The sequence below is a fragment of the Triticum dicoccoides genome, chromosome 6A (assembly GCF_002162155.2).
Source record: "Triticum dicoccoides isolate Atlit2015 ecotype Zavitan chromosome 6A, WEW_v2.0, whole genome shotgun sequence".
NCBI lineage: Eukaryota > Viridiplantae > Streptophyta > Magnoliopsida > Poales > Poaceae > Triticum > Triticum dicoccoides.
Window position 1 is genome coordinate 126,621,809 of NC_041390.1, and position 14,531 is coordinate 126,636,339.

The window sequence follows — 14,531 nt, forward strand, 5'->3', positions numbered from 1 at the left end:
ATTTTGTCAATTTACTTGCCGTTACTAGTCTTATCTTGATTCGGCGGCATCTTGGGATGAAGCGGCCTGGACCGACCTTACACGTACGCTTATGTGAGACTGGTTCCACCGACTGACATGCACTAGTTCCATAAGGTGGTTAGCAGGTGTCTGTCTCTCCCACTTTAGTCGGATTGGATTCTATGAAAAGGGTCCTTATGAAGGGTAAATAGAAATTGGCATATCACGTTGTGGTTTTGGCGTAGGTAAGAAACGTTCTTGCTAGAAACCTATAGCAGCCACGTAAAAACTTGCAACACCAATTAGAGGACGTCTAACTTGTTTTTGCAGCATATGCCTTGTGATGTGATATGGCCAAAAGGATGTGATGAATGATATATGTGATGTATGAGATTGATCATGTTCTTGTAATAGGAATCACGACTTGCATGTCGATGAGTATGACAACCGGCAGGAGCCATAGGAGTTGCCTTAATTTATTTATGACCTGCGTGTCAACTTAAACATCATGTAATTACTTTACTTTATTTCTAAAGCATTAGCCATAGTAGTAGAAGTAATAGATGACAAGACAACTTCAAGAAGACACGATGATGGAGATCATGATGATGGAGATCATGGTGTCATGCCAGTGACAACGATGATCATGGAGCCCCAAAGATGGAGATCAAAAGGAGCAAATGATATTGGCCATATCATGTCACTATTTGATTGCATGTGATGTTTATCATGTTTTACATCTTATTTGCTTAGAACGGCGGTAGCTTAAATAAGATGATCCCTCGTAATAATTTCAAGAAAGTGTTCCCCCTAACTGTGCACCGTTGCGAAGGTTCGTTGTTTCGAAGCACCATGTGATGATCGGGTGTGATAGATTCTAACGTTCGAATACAACGGGTGTAAGCCAGATTTACACACGCAATACACTTAGGTTGACTTGACGAGCCTAGCATGTACAGACATGGCCTCAAAACACGGAAGACCAAAAGGTCGAGCATGAGTCGTATAGAAGATACGATCAACATGAAGATGTTCACCGATGTTGACTAGTCCGTCTCACGTGATGATCGGACACGGCCTAGTTGACTCGGATCATGTTTCACTTAGATGACTAGAGGGATGTCTATCTGAGTGGGAGTTCATTAAATAATTCGATTAGATGAACTTAATTATCATGAACATAGTCTAAATTGTCTTTGCAAATATGTTGTAGATAAATAGCTCATGTTGTAGCTCCCTGTTTCAATACGTTCCTAGAGAAAGACCAAGTTGAAATATATTGTAAGCAATGATGCGGACTGGGTCCATAGTCCGAGCAGTGTCCTCACTGCTACACAGAAGGCTTACATCTTTGAGGCACCACTTGATGTGCAAACCCCTACAACGTCGTCTGTGGATGTTGTGAACACCTGACAGACACATCCTGATGACTACTTGATAGTTTAGTGCACCATACTTTACGGCTTAGAATCGGGATTCCAATGACGTTTTGAACGCCATAAGACATATGAGATGTTCCAAGAGCTGAAATTGGGATTTCAGGCTCATGCCCGTGTTAAGAGGTATGAGACCTCTGACAAGTTCTTTTGCCAACAAGATGGAGGAGAATAGCTCAACTAGTGAGCATGTGCTCGGAATGTCTGGGTGCTACAATCACTTAAATCAAGTGGGAGTTAAACTTCCAGATAAGATAGTGATTGATAGAGTTCTCTAGTCACTATCACTAAGCTACTAGATCTTCGTGATGAACTATGACATGCAAGGGATGGAGTTGATCCCGGAGCTGTTCGCGGTGCTTAAGACCGCAAAAGGTAGAAATCAAGAAGGAGCATCAAGTGTTGATGGTTTAACAAGACCACTGGTTTCAAGAAGGGCAAGGGCTAGAATGGAAACTTCATGTATGGTAAACCAGTTGCCGCTCTAGTGAAGGAACCCAAGGTTGAACCCAAACCCGAGACTAAGTGCTTCTATTGTAAGGGGAATGGTCACTGGTAGCGGAATTACCCCAAATGCATGGTAGATAAGAAGGCTGGCAACTTCAACAAAGTATATACGTGTTATTAATGTGTACCTCACTAGTACTCCTGGTAGCACCTAGGTATTGGATACCGGTTCAGTTGCTATTATTGGTGACTTGAAGCAAAAGCTACGGACTAAACGGAGACTGGCTAAGGGCGAGGTGACGATGTGTGTTGGAAGTGTTTCCAAAGTTGATGAGATCACCATCGCACGCTCCATCTGCCTTCGGGATTAGTATTGAACCTAGATAAATGTTATCAGGTGTCTATGTTGAGCATGAATATGATTAGATCATTTTCATTGCAATACGGTTATTCATTTAAGTTAGAGAATACTGGTTATTCTGTTTACATGAATAATACCTTTCATGGTCATGCACCCTATGTGAATGGTTCATTGAATCTCGGTCGTGGTAATACACATGTTCACGCCAAAAGATGTAGAGTTAATAATGATAGTACCACTTTCTTGTGGCACTGCCGCTTAGGTCATATTGGCGTAAGATGCATGAAGAAACTCCATATCGATGGATGTTTGGAGTCACTTGATTTTGAATCGCTTGACACATGCGAGCCATGCCTCATGGGCAGGATGACTAAGACCCCGTTTTCAGGTACAATGAAACGGGCAAGTGACTTGTTGGAAATCATGCATGCTGATGCGTGTGATCCAATGAGAATTGAAGCGTGCGGTGGATATCGCTATTTTCTCATCTTCACTGACGATTTGGGTAGATATAGGTATATTTACTTAATGAAGCACAAGCCTGAAACGTTTGAAAAGTTCAAGCGATTTCAGAGTGAAGTTAAGAATCATCATAACAAGAAGATCATGTTCCGACGATCTGATCAAAGGGGATTTTCTGAGTTATGAGTTTGGCAATCACTTAAGACATTGTGGAATTGTTTCGCAGTTGAAGCCACCTGGAACACCACAGTGTAATGGTGTGTCCAGATGTCGTAATCGAACCTTATGAGATATGGTGCGATCTATGATGTCTCTTACCGATCTACCGCTATTATTTTGAGGTTATGCATTAGAGGCAGCTGCATTCACTTTAGATAGGACACCATATAAGTCCATTGAGATGACGTCGTATGAACATTGGTTTGGCAAGAAACCAAAGTTGTCGTTTCTTAATGTTTGGGGCTGCGATGCTTACGGCTTTAGCCGGAGAAGCTCGAACCCAAAAGTGGACAAACACATCTTCATAGGATACCCAAAGGTGACAGTTGGGTATACCTTCTATCTCAGATCCGAGGGCAAATTGTTTGTCGCTAAGAATGGGTCCTTTCTCGAGAAGGAGTTTCTCTCGAAAGAATTGAGTGGGAGGAAGATAGAACTTGATGAGGTTGTCGAACCTTTATTTCAACCAGAAAGTGATGCAACACAGAAAGATGTTTTCTGTTGAATAGGAAGTTAATGATAGTGATCATGAAGCTTTAGATCAAGTTGCTATAGAACCTCATAGGTCGACAAGGATATGTACTACTCCTGAGTGGTACGGTAATCCTGTCTTAGATATCATGTTGTTAGACAACAATGAACCTACGAGCTATGGAGAAGCGATGGTGGGCCCGTATTCCGACAAATGGTTAGAACCCATGAAATCCGAGATAGGATCCATGTATCAGAACAAAGTATGGACTTTGGTGGACTTGCCGATGATCGGCAAGCCATTGAGATAAATGGATCTTTAAGAAGAAGACGGACGTGGGCGGTAATGTTACCAACTATGAAGCTCGACTTGTGGGAAAGAGTCTTTTCACAAGTTCAAGGAGTTGACTACGATGAGAATTTCTCACCCGTAGCAATGCTTAAGTCCGTCGGAATCATGTTAGCATTAGCTGTATTTTTCGATTATGAAATCTGACAGATGGATGTCAAAACAAGTTTTCTTACCAGTTTTCATAAGAAAAGTTGTAGGTGATACAATAAAAGGTTTTGTCGATCCTAAGGATGCTAAAAAGGTATGCTGGCTCCAGCAATCCCTCTATGGACTAGAGCAAGCGTCTCGGAGTCAGAATATATGCTTTGATGGAGTGATCAAAGCTTTTAGGTTTGTACAATGTTTGCTAGAAACTTGTATTTACAAGAAAGTGAGTGGGAGCACTACAACATTTCTGATAAGTATATGTGGATGACATATTGTTGATTCAAAATGATGTAGAATTTCTGGAAAGCATAAATGGTTGTTTGAAGAGTGATTTTCAAAGGAAGACCTGGATAAAGCTGCTTACATATTGGGCATCAAGATCTATAGAGATAGATCAAAACGCCTAATGATACTTTCAAAGTACGCACACCTTGACATGTTTTTGAAGGAGTTCAAAATAGATCAGTCAAAGAAGGGGTTCTTGCCTGAGTTGTAAGGTGTGAAGTTGACTAAGACTCGAAGATTGACCATGGCAGAAGAAAGAGGAAGGATGAAGGTCTTCCCCTATGCTTTTGTCATAGGCTCTATACAGTATGCCATGTTGAGTACTGCACCAGATGTGTGCCTTGCCACATGTCTGGCAAGAGGGTACAAAGGTGATCTTGGAGTGGATCACCAGATAGCGGTCAAAATTATCCTTAGAGGAATAAGGAAATGTTTCTCGGTTATGGAGGTGATAAAGAGTTCGACGTAAAGAGTTACGTCGATGCAAGCTTGACACCTATCCGGATAGCTCTGAGTAGAGATACCGGATACGTAAAATGGAGCAACAATTTGGAATAGCTCCAAGTGGAACGTGGTAGCAGCATCTGCGATATGACATAAAGTTTTGCGAAATACATAGGGATCTGAATATGGCAGACCCGTTGACTACAACCTCTCTCACAAGCATAACATGATCAAACCCAGAATTCATTGAGTGTTAATCACATAGTGATGTGAACTAGATTAGTGACTCTAGTAAACTCTTTGGATGTTGGTCACATTGCGATGTAACCTATGAGTGTTAATCACATGGCGATGTGAACTAGATTATTGACTCTAGTGCAAGTGGGAGACTATTGGAAATATGCCCTAGAGGCAATAAGAAATTGGTTATTATTATATTTCCTTGTTCATGATAATAGTTTATTATCCATGCTAGAATTGTATTGATAGGAAACTCAGATACATGTGTGGATACATAGACAACACCATGTCCCTAGTAAGCCTCTAGTTGACTAGCTCGTTGATCAATAGATGGTTACGGTTTCCTAACCATGGACATTGGATGTCCTTGATAACGGGATCACATCATTAGGAGAATGATGTGATGGACAAGACCCAATCTTAAGCCTAGCACAAGATCGTGTAGTTCGTATGCTAAAGCTTTTCTAATGTCAAGTATCATTTCCTTAGACCATGAGATTGTGCAACTCCCGAATACCATAGGAGTGCTTTGGGTGTGCCAAACGTCACAACGTAACTGGGTTGCTATAAAGGTGCACTACGGGTATCTCCGAAAGTGTCTGATGGGTTGGCATGAATCGAGACTGGGATTTGTCACTCTGTGTAAACGGAGAGGTATCTCTGGGCCCACTCGGTAGGACATCATCATAATGTGCACAATGTGACCAAGGAGTTGATCACGGGATGATGTGTTACGGAACGAGTAAAGAGACTTGCCGGCAACGAGATTGAACAAGGTATCGGGATACCGGCGATCGAATCTCGGGCAAGTATCATACCGATAGACAAAGGGAATTGTATACGGGATTGATTGAATCCTTGACATCGTGGTTCATCCGATGAGATCATCGTGGAGCATGTGGGAACCAACATGGGTATCCAGATCCCACTGTTGGTTATTGACCGGAGAGTTGTCTCGGCCATGTCTACATGACTCCCGAGCCCGTAGGGTCTACACACTTAAGGTTCGATGACGCTAGGGTTATAGGGAAAGTATGTACGTGGTTACCGAATGTTGTTCGGAGTCCTGGATGAGATCCCGGATGTCACGAGGAGTTCCGGAATGGTTCGGAGGTAAATATTGATATATAGGAAGTATGGTTTTGGCCACCAGAAGTGTTCTGGGCATCACCGGTAGTGTGCCGGGACCATCGGAGGGGTCCGGGGGTCCACTGGGAGGGGCCACTGGCCCCGGAGGCATACATGGGACAAGTGTGAGAAGGGACCAGCCCCTAGGTGGGCTGGGGCACCTCCCCACCAAGGCCCATGCGCCTAGAGAGAAGAGGGGGCAAACCTTAAGGGCAGATGGGCCCTAAGGCCCATGCCTGGTGCGCCTCCCTCTCCCCCCCCCCACTTGGCCGCCACCCCAGATGGGGATTGGGGCTGCCGCCACCCCTAGGGTGGAAACCCTAGGTGGGGACACAGAACTCCCTCTCCCCTATATATAATGGAGGCAAAGGGGCAGCCCAACACACGAAGTTCTTCCCCTGTTGGCGCAGCCCTACCCCTCTCCCTCCTCGTCTCTCGTAGTGCTTGGCGAAGCCCTGCTGGAGTCTCGCGCTCCTCCACCACCACCACGCCATTGTGCTGCTGCTGGACGGAGTCTTTCCCAACCTCTCCTTCTCCCCTTGCTTGATCAAGGCGTAGGAGACGTCACCGGACTGCACGTGTGTTGAACGCGGAGGCGCCGTTGTTCGGCGCTTAGATCGGAATCAACCGCGATATGAATCGCTACGAGTACGACTCCTTCATCCGCGTTCTTGCAACGCTTCCGCTTAGTGATCTACAAGGGTATGTAGATGCACTCCCCTTCCCCTCTTTGCTAGATTACTCCATAGATTGATCTTGGTGATGCTTAGAAAATTTTAAATTTCTGCTACGATCCCCAATAGGAAGCCCTTCTGTCCACTATTGTTCGGCGGCCGGGGCGCTTCGTCCTCGTCGCTGTGCAGCCCCTTGTCTCTGTTTTCGGCATTTAACTTGCCGGCCTGCTTGAACACCTAACAATCCCTGTTGGTGTGATTGGCTGGTTTTTCGGGGGTGCCATGTATCTGGGACGAGCGATCGAGTATACGGTCCAAACTGGACGGGCCCGGAGTGTTCCTCTTAAATGGCTTTTTCCGCTGACCGGGCTTATAGCCTCTAAATCCGGCATTAACTGTCGTATCTTCAGCGTTGTCGCTATTAATGTGGCGCTTGTGCTTGTTGCAATGCGACCTGCCATTGCTATCCTTGGTATCCGAATTACCAGGGCTCTTGGTCATGTTATTGCTACGAGACAGCCAGCTGTCTTCTCCCGCGCAAAAGCGGGTCATGAGTGTCGTGAGGGCTGCCATAGATTTCGGCTTTTCCTTTCCAAGGTGCCGGGCAAGCCACTCGTCACGGATGTTATGCTTGAAGGCTGCTAGGGCCTCTGCGTCCGGACAGTCGATGATTTGTCATGAGTGTCGTGAGGGCTGCCGTAGATTTCGGCTTTTCCTTTCCAAGGTGCCGGGCAAGCCACTCGTCACGGATGTTATGCTTGAAGGCTGCTAGGGCCTCCGCGTCCGGACAGTCGATGATTTGATTTTTCTTGGTTAGGAACCGTGTCCAGAATTATCTGGCAGATTCTTCTGGCTACTGAATTATGTGGCTCAGGTCATCGGTGTCTGGTGGTCACACATAAGTGCCCTGGAAATTGTCGAGGAATGCGGCTTCCAGGTCCTCCCAACAACCAATTGATTTATCTGGCAGGCTATTAAGCCAATGCCGAGCTGGTCCTTTAAGCTTGAGTGGGAGGTATTTGATGGCATGTAGATCATCGCCACGGGCCATGTGGATATGAAGGAGATAGTCCTCGATGCATACCGCAGGATCTGTTGTGCCATCGTATGATTCAATGTTTACGGGTTTGAAACCCTTTGGGATTTGATGATCCATTACTTCATCTGTGAAGCATAGTGGGTGTGCGGCGCCTCTGTACTGGGCTATATCATGACGTATCTCAAATGAGCTTTGTCTGTTGTGTTCGGCCCGGCCGGATTTACTGTATCCGGCATGACGGTTATCGTCTCGTGTCGTGGGGTGCCCACGTGATCCGTAGATCGATCTTGTTTGCATTGCCCTGTCTTCCAACATATCTCGCAGGTCTAGCGCATTTCCCCGTGCCTTGGTATTTTTTGAGCGACGCCGGGGTGCGGCTTGAGTGGAGGGCCGGGAGGACTCTCTATCGCGGTCGTGAGGTGGCCGGTCAGCCGCATCATGCACTGGTGATGTAGGCTTAAGTGCTTCCTCCTCTAAACAGGGTAGCAACCTGCGCTTTGGGTATCTCTTGGAGGGGCGTTCGAGTTCGTATTCCTCGGCTGCAAGGACTTCCGTCCATCTGTCGGCTAGCAAGTCTTGATCAGCTCTAAGTTGTTGCTGTTTTTTCTTAAGGCTACTCGTCGTGGCCATAAGCCTGCGCTTAAAGTGCTCTTGTTCGACGGGATCCTCAGGCACGACAAATTCGCCGTCACCGAGGCTTGCCTCGTCTTCGGAGGGAGGCATGTAATTATCATCCTCTTATTCTCTGTCTAGCGCTCTCTCAGGGGGGCTGGCTTCTCCATCCTCCTGCGCTGAATCTTGCTGGAGGGAATTGTCTTCGGCACTGTCCATGGTGTTATTATCTCCCGTGCAGGCATCACCATTTTTGCTTTGGCGGGACTTAGAGCGGCGCCGCTGACGCCGGCGCTTGGGTTGCTTCTTGGAGGGGTCATCCCCCGTTGTTCCGTCGCCATTGCCTTCTTTGGGTGTGTCCACCATATATATGTCATATTACGAGGTGGCTTTCCAGTGCCCTATAGGCGCTGGTTCATGTTCGTCTCCTACATCGTCGTCCATACCGTCGATGTCTTCGGAGTCGAAGTCGAGCATGTCGGTTAAATCATCGATAGTGGCTATGAAGTGGTTGGTGGGTGGGCGTCAAATTTCTTCGTCGTCCGCATCCCAATCCTGTTGGCCATAGTCCAGCCAGGGCTCTCCTGACAAAGAGAGAGACCTTAGTGAATTCAGAATGTCGCCGAAGGGCGAGTGCTGAAAGATATCCGCGGCGGTGAATTCCATGATCGGCGCCCAATCGGATTCGATTGGCAGGGGCGCGGAAGGTTCGGAGTCCGCAAAAGAGTCCGGTGCCTTGGAGTCACGGGCTTCACAGAGGATGAGGCTGGTGTTCGGCTCGATCACCGTTGAGACTGCAGCCCCCGATGCGGTGTCTAGCCACCCATCCTCGATCGGCTCAGTTGGCTTCGAGCTAAGGGTCGGAGCTGATGCGGGTGCGGCCTCTAGGGTACTGTTCGGCGGCAGAGCTAGGTCATACCCGTCGTGACAGTGCGGCGCGCCCGGCTGTGGCTCGAATCCGTCGAAGATCAAGTCTCCGCGGATGTCGGCCATGTAGTTCAAACTTCCAAATCTGACCTGATGGCTAGGGGCGTAGCTTTCAATCTGCTCCAGATGGCCAAGCGAATTAGCCCGCAGTGCAAAGCCGCCGAACACGAAGATCTGTCCGGGGAGAAAGATCTCACCCTGGACCGCATCGTTGTTGATGATCGGAGGAGCCATCGGGCCTAAAGGTGATGACACAGAGGAACTCTCAATGAAAGCACCAATGTCGGTGTCCAAACCGGCGGATCTCGGGTAGGGGGTCCCGAACTGTGCGTCTAGGCGGATGGTAACAGGAGACAAGGGACACGGTGTTTTTACCCAGGTTCGGGCCCTCTCGATGGAGGTAAAACCCTACTCCTGCTTGATTAATATTGATGATATGGGTAGTACAAGAGTAGATCTACCACGAGATCAAAGAGGCTAAACCCTAGAAGCTAGCCTATGGTATGATTGTTGTTCATCCTATGGACTAAAACCCTCCGGTTTATATAGACACCAGAGAGGGCTAGGGTTACATAGAGACGAATACAATGGGAGGAGATCTACATATCCGTATCACCAAGCTTGCCTTACACGCCAAGGAAAGTCCCATCCGGACACGGGACGAAGTCTTCAATCTTGTATCTTAATAGTCCGAGAGTCCGGCCAAAGGTTATAGTCCGGCTATCCGGACACCCCCTAATCCAGGACTCCCTCAATCTTCGTAGAATATGTAGGAGCCAATATGAGCATCCAGGTTCCGCTATTGGTTATTGACTGGAGATGTGTGTCGGCCATGTCTACATACTTCTCGACCCGTAGGGTCCACACGCTTAGCGTTCGATGACAATTTGTATTATGAGTTATGTGATTTGATGTACCGAAGGTTATTCGGAGTCCCGCATGAGATCACGGACATGACGAGGAGTCTCGAAATGGTCGAGACGTAAAGATCGATATATTGGAAGGCTATATTCGGACATCGGAAAGGTTCCGAGTGATTCGGGTATTTTTTCGGAGTACCAAAGAGTTACGGGAATTCGTCGGGGGGAGTTGTGGGCCTTAATGGGCCATACAGGAACGGAGAGAAGGGCCTCAAGGGGTGGCAGCGCGCCCCCCATGGGCTGGTCCGAATTGATCTAGGAGGGGGTGGCGCCCTCCTCTTTCCTTCTCCCTCTCCCTCTCCTTCCTTCTTCTCCTACTTGGACTAGGAAAGGGGGGAACCTACTCCTACTAGAAGTAGGAATCCCCCCTTTGGGCGCGCCCCTTGAGGCCGGCCCTCCTCCTCCCCTCCATTATATATGGGGGAGGGGGCACCCCATAGACACACAAGTTGATTGTTTAGTCGTGTGTGGTGTGCCCCTCCACAGAATTCCACATCGAGCATATTGTCGTAGTGCTTAGGCGAAGCCCTGCGTCGGTTAGTTCATCATCACCGTCACCATGCCGTCGTGTTGACGAAACTCTCCCTCGGCCTCAGCTGGATCTAGATTTTGAGGGACGTCACCGAGCTGAATGTGTGCAGATCACGGAGGAGACGTGCGTTCGGTACTTGATCGGTTCGATCACGAAGACGTTCGACTACATCAACCGCATTACTAAACGCTTCCGCTTTTAGTCTATGAGGGTACATGGACACACTCTCCCCTCTCGTTCTATGCTTCTCCCAGATAGATCTTGCTTGATCGTAGGAATTTTTTTGAAATACTACGTTCACCAACACCCTCCACGGGCTACTGTTCATCCAGCCCTCCGTCGGCTACTGTTCAACCAGCCCTCCACCGGCTACTGTGCAACCAGCCCTCCACGGGGTCATGTTCATCCACCAGCTCGATCGATTGGGGTAATGTTCATCCAGCAGCAATGGCCTCTACTACCATGGGGTCATGTTCATCCAACCCCCCACCGGGAACCGTTCATCCAAACCCCCTCAACAACGCTCACTGTTCATCCAGAGGCAGCATCGATCGGCTTCAGTTAGCAGCAGTAGCAAAGGAATCACACTCGGGTTCAGTTAATAGCAAGGGATCGATTGATCGCTCAGGTTCATTAACACGTAGCCTACAGTGCAATCGCTCGGGTTCAGTTAGAGCCCAACGCCTCGCTCGGGTTCAGTTAGAGCCCAACACCTTGCACACACGCGCTTACGTACGAGAGAAACGCGCATCGCTTGGCCCCCGACCACCCACCGTAACCAGGAACTCCCCGATATTTTCCTCGCCCTCGCTTCTACCATGGTTTTTTCCATCATGGATGGCCCAAAGAATGTCATGCAGCTGCGTCTCCGGCCCGGCCAGAACGAAAAGCCCATTTTCTGTCATGATTTTTTGTCATAGAAGTAGGACCCCACCACATCTATGATGATACCGGGTTTTGTCACAATTATCGTCATATAAGTGTCATAAGTATGACAAAAAAATCGTTCGGCCCAAAATGTCACGGGTGTGTCTTTTTTTTGTAGTGAAGTGTTCTCCCTGAGTATGCACCGTTGCCACAGTTCTTCATTTTGAGACACCACGTGATGATCGGGTGTGATAGACTCTACGTTCACATACAATGGGTGCAAGATAGCTTTGCACATGCAAAATACTTGGGTTACACTTGATGAGACTAGCATGTACAGACATGCTCTCGGAACACTGGAGACTGAAAGGTCGAACATGAGTCATATAGTAGATATGATCAACATAGAGATGTTCACTATTGATGACTACCCCATCTCACTTGATGATCGGACATGGGTTAGTTGATCTGGATCATGTATCACTTAGATAACTTGAGGGGTGTTTATTTAAGTGGAAGTTCTTAAGTAATTTGATTAATTGAACTTAATTTATCATGAACTTAGTCTTATAGTTTTGCATATCTGTGTTGTAGATCAATGGCCCGAGCTACCGTTCCCTTGAATTTTAATGCGTTCCTAGAGAAAGGTAAGTTGAAATATGATGGTAGCAACTACACGGACTGGGTCCATAACTTGAGGATTATCCTCATTGCTGCACATAAGAATTATGTCCTTGATGCACCGCTAGGTGAAATGCCTACTGCAGGAGTAGAAGCTGATGTTTTGAACGTCTGGCAAGCTCGATCTAATGACCACTCTTCGATAGTTCAGTGTGCCATGCTTTACGGCTTAGAACCGGGACTTCAAAGACATTTCGAACGTCATGGAGCATATGAGATGTTCCAAGGGTTGAAGTTAATATTTCAAGCAAATGCCCGGGTTGAGAGATATGAAGTCTCCAACAAGTTCTATAGCTGCAAGTGGAGGAGAACAGTTATATCAGTGAACACATACTCAAAATTTCTGGGTATTATAATCACTTGACTCGGCTGGGAGTTGATCTTCCAGTTGATTGTGTTATTGACAGAGTTCTTCAATCACTGCGACCAAGATACAAAGGCTTCGTGATGAACTATAATATGCAAGGAATGAACAAAACAATTCTCAAGCTCTTCGCAATGCTTAAGGCCACGGAGGTAGAAATCAAGAAGGAGCATCAAGTGTTGATGGTTAACAAGACCACTAGTTTCAAGAAAAAGGGCAAGGGAAAGAAAGGGAACTTCAAGAAGAATGGCAATCAAGTTGCCACTCCCGGGAAGAAGCCCAAAGCTGGACCCAAACCTGAAACTGAGTGCTTCTACTGCAAAGGGACTGGTCACTGGAAGCGGAGCTACCCCAAATACTTGGAGGATAAGAAGGATGGCAAAGTGAACAAAGGTATATTTGATATACATGTTATTGATGTGTACCTTACTAATGCTCATAGTAGCGCCTGCGTATCTAATACTGGTTCGGTTGCTCATATTTGTAACTCAAAATAGGAGCTACGGATTAAATGAAGATTGGCTAAGGACGAGGTGAGGATGCGCGTTGGCAATGGTTCCAAGGTCGATGTGATCGCCGTCGGCACGCTATCTCTACATCTACCTTTGTGTTGGGAATCGTTGCATGAAAAAAAAATTCTATGCACATGCAATGATCTATTTATGGAGATGCATAACAACGAGGGGGAGAGTGTGTCTGCGTACCCTCGTAGACCGTAAGCGGAAGCGTTTCACAACGCGGTTGATGTAGTCGACTTTCTTCGCGCTCCATCTGATCAAGTACCGAACACACGACACCTCCATGTTCTGCACACGTTCAGCTCAGGGACGTCCTACGCGTTCTTGATCTAGCAAGATGACGAGGTAGTAGATGAGTACCGACAACACGACAGTGTGATGACGGTGATGGTGATGTGATCTCCGTAGGGCTTCGCCTAAGCACTATGAAGATATGACCGAGGGAGTAAACGGTGGACGGGGGCGCTGCACATGGCTGAGACAATGTTGTGTCCTTGTGTGGCACCCCTCCCCACATATATATAGGTGGGAGGGGAGGGGAGGCAGCCAAGTGCACTCTAGGGCTGGCCGCCGGCCCCCTAGGGGACCTGCCTTGCCCTGCGCCCCCCTGCCATGTTTTCCCAAGGGGGAAGGAAAGAGGGGGAGAGGGAAGGAAGGGGGAGTCCTACTCCAAACTTTCCTTTCCCTTCCCTCCTTCCTTCTCCTCCTAGGCCGGCCTACTATGGGGGCCGCACTAGCCCCTTGTGGCTGGTGTGTTCCCTCTCTTGGCCCATAAGGCCCATATCTTTGTCATGGGTGCCCGAAACTCCTTTCCGGTGACCCGATAAGTACCCGGTACCCTCCGAAACACTTCCGGTTTCCGAATACCATCGTCCTATATATCAATCTTTACCTCTCGACCATGTAGAGACCCCTAGTCATATCCATGATCTCATCTGGGATTCCAAACAACATTCAGTAACCAAATCACATAACTCATATAATACTATATCGTCAACGAACGTTAAGCGTGCGGACCCTACGAGTTCGAGAACTATGTAGACATGACCGAGACACCTCTCCGGTCAATAACCAATAGCGGAACCTAGATGCCCATATTGGCTCCTACATATTATACGAAGATCTTTATCGGTTAAATTGTTATGAGAACATATGTAATTCCCTTTGTCATCGGTATGTTACTTGCCCGAGATTCTATCGTTAGTATCTCTATACCTAGTTCAATCCCATTACCGGCAAGTCTCTTTACTTGTTCCCTAATACATAACCTTGTGACCAACTCCTTAGTCATTTGCTTGTAAGCTTATGATGTGTATTACCGAGAGGGCCCAGAGATACCTCTCCGATACTCGGAGTGACAAATCCTAATCTCGATCTATGCCAACTCAACAAACACCTTCAAAGA